Raw genomic sequence first — 8,348 nt, forward strand, 5'->3', positions numbered from 1 at the left:
AAAAGTGATATGGATTTCCATCCCATTCATTTACGTTCAACTGTTTTGTGGGACAAGCTTTGCAACATGACTCCTCGCACGACCTTTATTTATGGTATGTTTCTACAGAGCGATATGTGTCCATTTTCCCCTCTTCCTGTACATCACGACAGTTTTGGATGATGTTTGCAACCGAGACCAGCACAATGTGGCATGGATGACTGCAGAACACGGGAAAATTCTCTTTTGTGTTCTGATCACTCATATGTGTGCAAAACAGTTCACTGACGACAGAAGACGATCACCAGTTCACAGATGTTATTGAAACGATGGTTCAGAGGATTGTCTTGAAGTGCTGGTTTGTTGAAATGCTGAACAACACGATGAGTTAAAGGTTGATGTGGAAGAATACACCTCCTTCTCTGGTTCAGTGTCAGTAGTTCACTCATGTTTCTCTTCAGATCGTATATATATCTTTCGCCTTTTACTAAAGATTTCCGTGGAGAGCAACAACATGAGCTTATACTAATTTTTCACACTCTGCTCTTGGAGGGCTTCTTATTGTGTTCAATGTAACTCGTCACGTCAATAACTTTGGATCACAAGTGCAGAGTTGTTATTCCCAAGATGTGTATCGATGAAGCAGCAGAGTGTGTTGTCTAACTTCAATTGAGCCATCACTCCATTTCCATGGTTTTCAGAACATGTTTTCCTGCTCTCAAAGTGTCTCTCTTTTTGTAGAGATCCTCATTCTCATGTCTCTGTGACGTAATTGGTCAGCACGTTTGGCTGTTTCATCCCATTGAGACCTACGCGTTGGTCGTCCGCGTCCAGCCTTAATGGGACATTTGTGGTGTTGACAGTTGAGGCACAAATATTCTGCCATCCATGGTTAGATGGCAAAAACAATTGGCAAAGCCTGAGAATTGAACCCAGGTCAACTGCTTGGAAGGAAGCTACAGTTTACACAAGAACACCATTGCACAGATTCCTGTCAATGAACATTCACTTTCACAAAGAGAAATCGAAAATACCGGATGAACAAACATGCGGTGAGATGAGGTTTTTGGCCGACTCAGTTCGGCCCCTCAGCTTCTCTATTTTTTTAAGTCCATGTCAGCTCAAGATATGTATCTACTCAGTTCCACTCTGTACATAAATTGATGCATCAGCCAAAATATAGCAGTGTGAGTGTTCTGAATGTGGGTTGGAATACTTGAGCTTCATTTTCTAAATGTTGTGATGTCTGCCCTGCTCGCCCCTCTCTGTCGCTCTTTTGCCTATTTTGGATTCCTACTGACTCAGAAGTCCGAAAGATTGTAGAATGTCCTTCATTCATTTCCTTCAGTTCTTCATTAATTTTTTTCATCATGATTTGTAATTGTGCCAAAATCGCTGACTCACCTGCAAAGCATATCATGAGTACTTTGAACTAATTTCACCAGTTAAATCTGCCAAAACACAAAACTCTGTGACCTTCTCTGTGACCTTCTTCATTCCTAACCTTCTCCCTGAGTTTTCGACTGCATCCCAACCTGTAATGCTTGGTGGAAAGGCATGTAGTAGTGGATGGACTCATCAAGCTGTGACTAGCCAAACTGCAAACATGGAGCCTGAAGTAGTTACAGCTCTACACCTGTTGTAGAAAGCTGGTGAAGTGAAAAGTTTGTGTTGGTTTTGGATGAATCTGGTTGCATTCTGGAACATCAGGTGTAATTTTCCAGTGTCTCGTCTGGGTAGATCATCTGAACAGATGATCTGAAATATTGAAGCACAGTATCACAAACTTTACTCTTGTTTTGTGACAGCTTTACACTTCCAAATCCTAGCTACAGTTAATGATGTGATCAACCTTTTCCTAAACTTCCTCATTTATTCCAGGTACGTCCCATATGGTGTCGTTGTTTGGCCCCTGGTATGGGAACCACATCGGGACGCTCCAATCGATCAGTCACCATGATCATGATCAAGCCATAAACCCCTTTGGGTGGACCCCTGTCCCATAGGTTGTCGTATTCCTGGTTCTTGCCCAGGACAACCAGCGTTGACTATTAGCTTGGAGCTTCTGACCTTGTGCTGGCACTTTGACTTAACATGTGTAATCCGTGCTTTTGACAACAACTTTTGAATGCAAAACACTGAGACAAGATTTCAGCATCAGAGCGATTCACTGTCACCATTGGTATTTATGTACAACTGTTTTGGGACACAAGCTTTTCAACACGACTAAGTGATGCGAGCCATGTGACAACACAATGTCCATGCGATCGGTTCAATGAGGTTTGTGACAAAGAAGTGGAAGACCGTGTTGGTCAATTCAAAGATGAAATGGTGGAACCTTTTGCTCTCATTCTCTTTATTCATTTATTCCCTAAAGTACTGCTACCATCTTTCTTTCACACTCTCTCTTTGCTGAAAACACATCGCTATCACTGACTTCAATCACACAATCCTTCTGCACATTCTTCAATCCTTGAAAACTGAAAAACTTTTGTTCACAGATCCACAATTTGTTCTGTATCAGCATGTCTCCGTGGTGCAATAGGTTAGCGCGTTCGGCTTTTAACCGAACGGTTGGTGGTTTGAGCCCACCCAGGGACGAGACCTGCTTTATCTTGCAGTAAAAACATCATTCATGTACTCACTCTGACAGACATGATGTTGATCTCCATAAAACCAATCCTCTCAAACAGGGGTCACCAAACTGTCCCAGAAAGGGCTGCAGGTTTTTGTTCCAACCAACCAAACACACACAGTTTAACCAATCAGGTGTCAATTTGGAGACCCCAACTCTTAACCATCGTTCCATGAACATATGTGAACAACTTCTATTATTATGATTATTATTATAAATATATCCACACAGTCCCTTGTCCCATGATCGTAGACAGAGACATAGACATAGACTCCCACAAGTCCCATATGGTCTAGTGGTCAGGATTCCTGGTTTTCACCCAGAAAACTACCATCATTATGGTTTGTTGATGTTGTTCAAAGACAAACCTCCGTTAACTCGAGAGAAGGCATAAATCCCGCTACGTTTCACACGCCAAACGAGCACTGTAACATTCAGTTGATATCTTTGTTGTCGAACCTGTGTCCGTCTAAATAAACACGTCAACTTATCAACCACTGCCTCAGACAGCTGGTATCAGTGTAACCAGTGAGAAGATCTTTAGTTCGGGTCTGATAGCAGTGTACTATCTATTTCAGATTTATGAAACTTCTGAAATCGGATGACATCCATCACATCACACATCATACAATATTTATGAGCATCAAAAACAAAAAAATAATAAGATTTTTGTTTTCCAGTGACATAAAGTGCTGCTCCAAAGAAGGGACAGCAATATGTTTTCTCCATGGAAGCTTTTAAACCACAAATAAATTGTCCTGATATTTAAACAGTTTGGTTTGTCTTGGAAAGAAACAAATGCAGATATATGTATGAATGTATATATCTATATATCTTGTGCTGGCCAGCTTTATAAAATTAGTTCTGAGGAGCTCTTCTGTTTGTGAGGAGAGTATCAAGCATTGGTGCTCAAGCTGATCTGAACTTGTCCTCCGCGACCATCTGAAGATATCTTCCTTTTAAATGCAGTCTAAAGTCCAATGTTCATCTACGAGGGAGATGCAAACATGTTGAACAGACGATGGATGGCAACTAGTCAGAAGTTCGGATCACCTGTATCACATGTGTCTCCTTCATCGTTGCTGCAGCGTCTCAGGACCCCGCCTCCCCAGTAGAGCACTGGTAACCAGTGTTGGGCAAGTTACTTTAAATCAGTAACTTAGTTACAGCTAGTTAGTTACCTCGTTGAAAAGTAACTTTGTTACTTAAGTTACTCATTACTTTCAAAGTAACTAGTAAAAACAAAATAATCTTAGAAAAGTCATGGTCATCGGCCTGGGTTGGGAACCAGCAACACTGGGACAGAGTTATCCTTATTTGTGTGGCCTGCAGCAGTGCCAGAGATTGAATTAAAAAAAAAAAAACATCTGCTGCCATCGCTCTTAAGTACGGGTGGACGTACTCATGCAGGTCCACTATACTAACAAGGATCCTGTCAGCAGTGTTTAGATCTCTGTTCACATCTCTGTCAAAAGAGTTTTGTGGTACATTCTTTTTCTATTTCAGGAATATTTTATCTGACTGTCCATTGTGTGGGGACAAGGGTGGGAATATTCTTTAAAAACACCTGAGAAATTATAAGATCCAGAGAAATAATCCCAGGAAGAGTTTTATTGGTGGAATGTTTTGACTGGAACAAGAAAGTGAGAATCATGAATGTGTACACTCCTCCAGACTCTGCCTAGTTCAATGTCATAATGCCATCAGAAGTTCCCCTATTGAGCAGGTATCAAGATAACGGTTGCTAACATGGAGGTAATGTCGTCTCCTAAAACCAACAAGTCACGTCTTCCAATCTCCTTGAGGGACCTAACGATGAAAGTGACCTGGTTCAAGGAAGTTGAGCAAAATGAGCAGTTTGTCGCCACGAGTTACAAAACACAGCTGATATCAGGTTTGTCATGTGCTCACCACAAACATCGGCTAAGACAGAGGAACACACACATTGCATCAGGTTACACACGTGACTCTTGCCTAGGAGCCTGGATAGCTCAGTCGGTAGAGCATCAGACTTTTAATCTGAGGCTCAAGTCCCTGTTCAGGCGATGCTTTGTGTCTGGCCAAGTTGGCTGTTTCACTGGTTGTGTGTTGGTGTAGGTTGCAAACGGACTTGGTTCAGGCTCTGATACGTTAAAAAAAAAGTATCAGAACTTGAAAATATCAAACTATAGCAGAAAGGCTCTTTCTAATGAATTCAGTATTAAATCTACCGTTCTGAAAATTTTTCTGAGTTATCAACATTTTTTTTTTTGTTTTCGTTCCGAAACCCAAATGCGTTTTCTGCACTGTTCACACACTGATCAGATGAGCTTCAAAACATATACATTTCACATGCCACTGTAGCAGAAGGGATCTATCAAGTAGGTGCAGCACGAATTCAGCCTGTCTGAAGTGGTTTCAAAGAGTTATCAACTTTATTATGTTTATCGGTCTAAAAAACACCTTCTCTCAGGCTGAAAACGCATTTTCGGCACTGTTCACTCACTGATCAGAATAGCCTCAGAACATGAAAATGTCACCAGCAACCATAGGAGAAACACTGTTTCTAGTATATACAACACTAAACCTACATTTCTGAACTGTCTTTAGAGGGTAATCAACAATTTTATTTTTGCCAGTCCGAAACCCACTTTCTTTTTTGCTGAAATCACTATATTATTATTATATTATATTCTGAACTGTTCACTCACTGCTCAAGGATGCCTGAGAACATGAAAATTTAACCTGACTTCACAGTAGAAGCCGTCATTCTAGTAGCTGCAGAACTATTTCAACCTCTCTGAAGTGGTTTCAGAGAGTTATCAACATTTTTATGTTGGTCTCAAAACCACAGTGCCTCGGGCTGAAAATGCGTTTTCTGCACTGTTCACTCACTGCTTAGAAGGGGGACTCAGAACGTGAAAATTTCACCTGCAATTATTGGAAAAACGCTCTTTCTAGTATATTCAACACTAAACCTCTACGAATAGGGCGCTGTGACTGGCCTACAAGCAGTCAAACCGTTCCACATTCCCTGCTTCCAAGCCATGGGATGAGTTTGACGAGAGCCAGGCGCTGCTATGAGGTGGATCCGGAGACTTTGGTCCCAGAGATGGCTGAATTCCATGTGGTGGAGTCACGCAACTTCCCACTTGTCACCCCCGCTACATGGCATCAGCCGCCCATCGCATCGAAGTTGAGCTCTCTCTCCACCGCCAGCTCAAGAATCATCCCACTTCACTGACGACGAGCTGGCGTTGGATGGCGAGACTACTCACAGGGTACGACAGCATGTTGTCTGCCCACAACTGGAAGAAATCCAGACTATTCCCGGCCCAGTTCTGAAACTCCACTGGCACTAGGACCACACATGGTCAGGTACGGCGCTTACTACAAGGTGGAGGGTTTGGATTTGCGGCGCAGCGTTCCCTCTCACTTAGCCATCATGCACGATGCCCTCGCCCCTGGAGCTTGACCTACCCCCTGAGGAGTGACTACCCGCTGACAGAGCCACCGTCACGCAGTAGAACGGTGTCTACGTTGTCGGCAACCAGCTCATTGCGCTTGAGAACATCATCGCTCTCCTTATGAGCTCTGTGGACAGGCTCATCCATCGCAGAACCTCTCTTACTCCACCAGAGATTTTGGAGATTCAACAGTCCGTCGGCGTGTTCTTCTGCTCGCGGCGCCTCCTCCACACACAGCCGCTGCCCGGGGGAAATACCGTCACTGGTCTAAGGGGCGGTTTGAGCCCAGCCGTGGGGATCATAGCCAATCTGATCATCGCTGCTCCTCTTGGAGAGACCGGTCGGCTGCGCTCACCTCTGCTCCCTCCAAAAGCGTAGGAAGCACTTTGTATCTAAAAGTATGCATCTAAACCAAAGTCTAACTTGAAAAAAAAAAATAAAATAAGATGCATTACTTTGGTATCTGGCCTGTTTCTTTTCTGCCCAAAATTACGGTTTATCACCGGCCACGTTTTCTTACGGTTCCAGTCAGTGCGATTTGTTTTTGCTTGAGATCGTCTCAGGAGTCCGAGCAGTATAGTAACGGTCTCTCTGCCTCTTTATCCCTGACGTCAGAACTGTCCCTGGGGAAGTTTCTGGAGCTAAGAAATGATGTTTTTCCTCAGCTTTGACACAATAAGAAGCATAGGCATCAAATAACTCTTGCCCTTCTCTCAACAGATCCCAGTTCCAGCCAAAAGTCAGGAGAGTTTCAATTCTATTTATTTCTCAGACTCGCCACGTTCCAGCAGGGGTCGCCACAGGACCGCCAATGCCACCTCTTCAGAGGATCACACAGTAGGCGCAGCGTGCCAGACCTGCTCTGTTCTCAGCTCCCTCACGCGATGTCTGATGCGATGTCGGTCTGTGATTCTGTACTCTGCAGCCCACCAAACCTCTCAGAGGCAGGTAGGACATCGTCATCTACGGAGTCATCTCTTTCTGAGGATGATTGGGCCGGTCCCTCGGGGTCCATCTCAGGAGAATTGCAGTGTCAGATCAAGGTACACTGCAGCCCGAGTTCATCACACAAGTCATCACAAGCTTGGGGGCCTTACTTCCTCTGACGGCTCACCTAACAAATGCGAGTCTGTTTTTGAAGATCCAGCGGGACATAAATTTCCGAGAGGAGTGGGGGCTGAGCACCGACGGCCCTTTCGACCAGGACCCGACCCGGAGGGCGGGTCCTCTCCTGTGCTCAGGGCGCCTGTCTTGACAGAGTATCTTCCGAACTGAAAGAGCCTGTGTCCTCACCTGCCCATATGGATCGAGAAGATACTCAGTCATTGACACGCCCTTCAGTTTCACAGTCAACCCCCGAGGTTCTGCGACACCACGTGGACCTGGGTGAACTCAGAGAACCAGCGGTCATTTCTGATGGAGGAGGCACGCTCTCCTGTCAAAGGAAGTAATCGAGCTCGTGCCAAAGCGATCCACCTACACTGGGTTTTACTCTCGGTACTTTCTGGAACCCAAGAAGACAGGAGAGTGGACACCTGTTCTGGACCTCAGTCTCCTCAACCAATTCATGACCAGACAGCGGTTCTGGACTACCTGGAGACTCCTGGAGTGAGTCAGAGTGTGAGAGTGGAAGACCTCCATAGATTTTGCAGACGCCTACTTCCACAACACGGTTTGGCCGAGTCATACAAAGTTTCTCCAGTTTGGGCTAGAGGGTCAGGTGTATCTACACAACTCTCTAGTGCCTCACACCTTCGCCAAGTGCGTGGAGGCGGGGCTTGAACCACAAAGGAGACAGGGTCTGCGGATTCTGACAGTGTCTTGGATTCTTGGACCACTGGTTGTTTCTAGCCAGGTCCAAACAGGAATCATGAGCGCACACCAGCTTGGTGTTGGAGCACATCGTGCAATAGAGATTCAGCGTAAGCCTGTCCCTGAGTCCCTGAAAACTCAGGTTCGACGTGCGATCATTGTGACCCTGGTGTGCCCCAGTGCCTCTGGTTTCCAGAACTAGTGCAACTTGTGAAGGGCGAGTTTTGGGACTTGCACCTGGTCCAAGCAGGAGGAGCCCTGAAGTCACCACCCCCGCACCTACGTGCCCTGTCTGTCCACCCTGACTGTATTTGTTTTCGTATTGATGGTTCCCCAGTCACCATCCGTCCCAATCCAGCCATCCAACCCGAAGTTAACTCTTCCTCCCACAGATCAGTTCATCATCAGTTCATGCATCAACTCCACATGAGGATGCATCACAGGCTCTCCTACACACTCTGTGGCCATTGAGGGCA

At 45.1% G+C, this 8,348-nt stretch overlaps 2 non-coding genes across 2 annotated transcripts; both read left to right on the forward strand.

Moving 5' to 3' along the window:
- Nucleotides 1-421: 421 nt before the first annotated feature.
- Nucleotides 422-534, forward strand: LOC128758277 (U5 spliceosomal RNA). The gene has a single exon (XR_008414481.1). It is a non-coding gene; the product is annotated as a U5 spliceosomal RNA (small nuclear RNA).
- A 1,972-nt stretch (nucleotides 535-2,506) lies between these two features.
- trnak-uuu (transfer RNA lysine (anticodon UUU)) lies at nucleotides 2,507-2,580 on the forward strand. The gene has a single exon. It is a non-coding gene; the product is annotated as a tRNA-Lys (tRNA).
- Nucleotides 2,581-8,348: the final 5,768 nt, after the last annotated feature.

Source organism: Synchiropus splendidus, chromosome 4, assembly GCF_027744825.2.
Source record: "Synchiropus splendidus isolate RoL2022-P1 chromosome 4, RoL_Sspl_1.0, whole genome shotgun sequence".
Lineage (NCBI taxonomy): Eukaryota > Metazoa > Chordata > Actinopteri > Syngnathiformes > Callionymidae > Synchiropus > Synchiropus splendidus.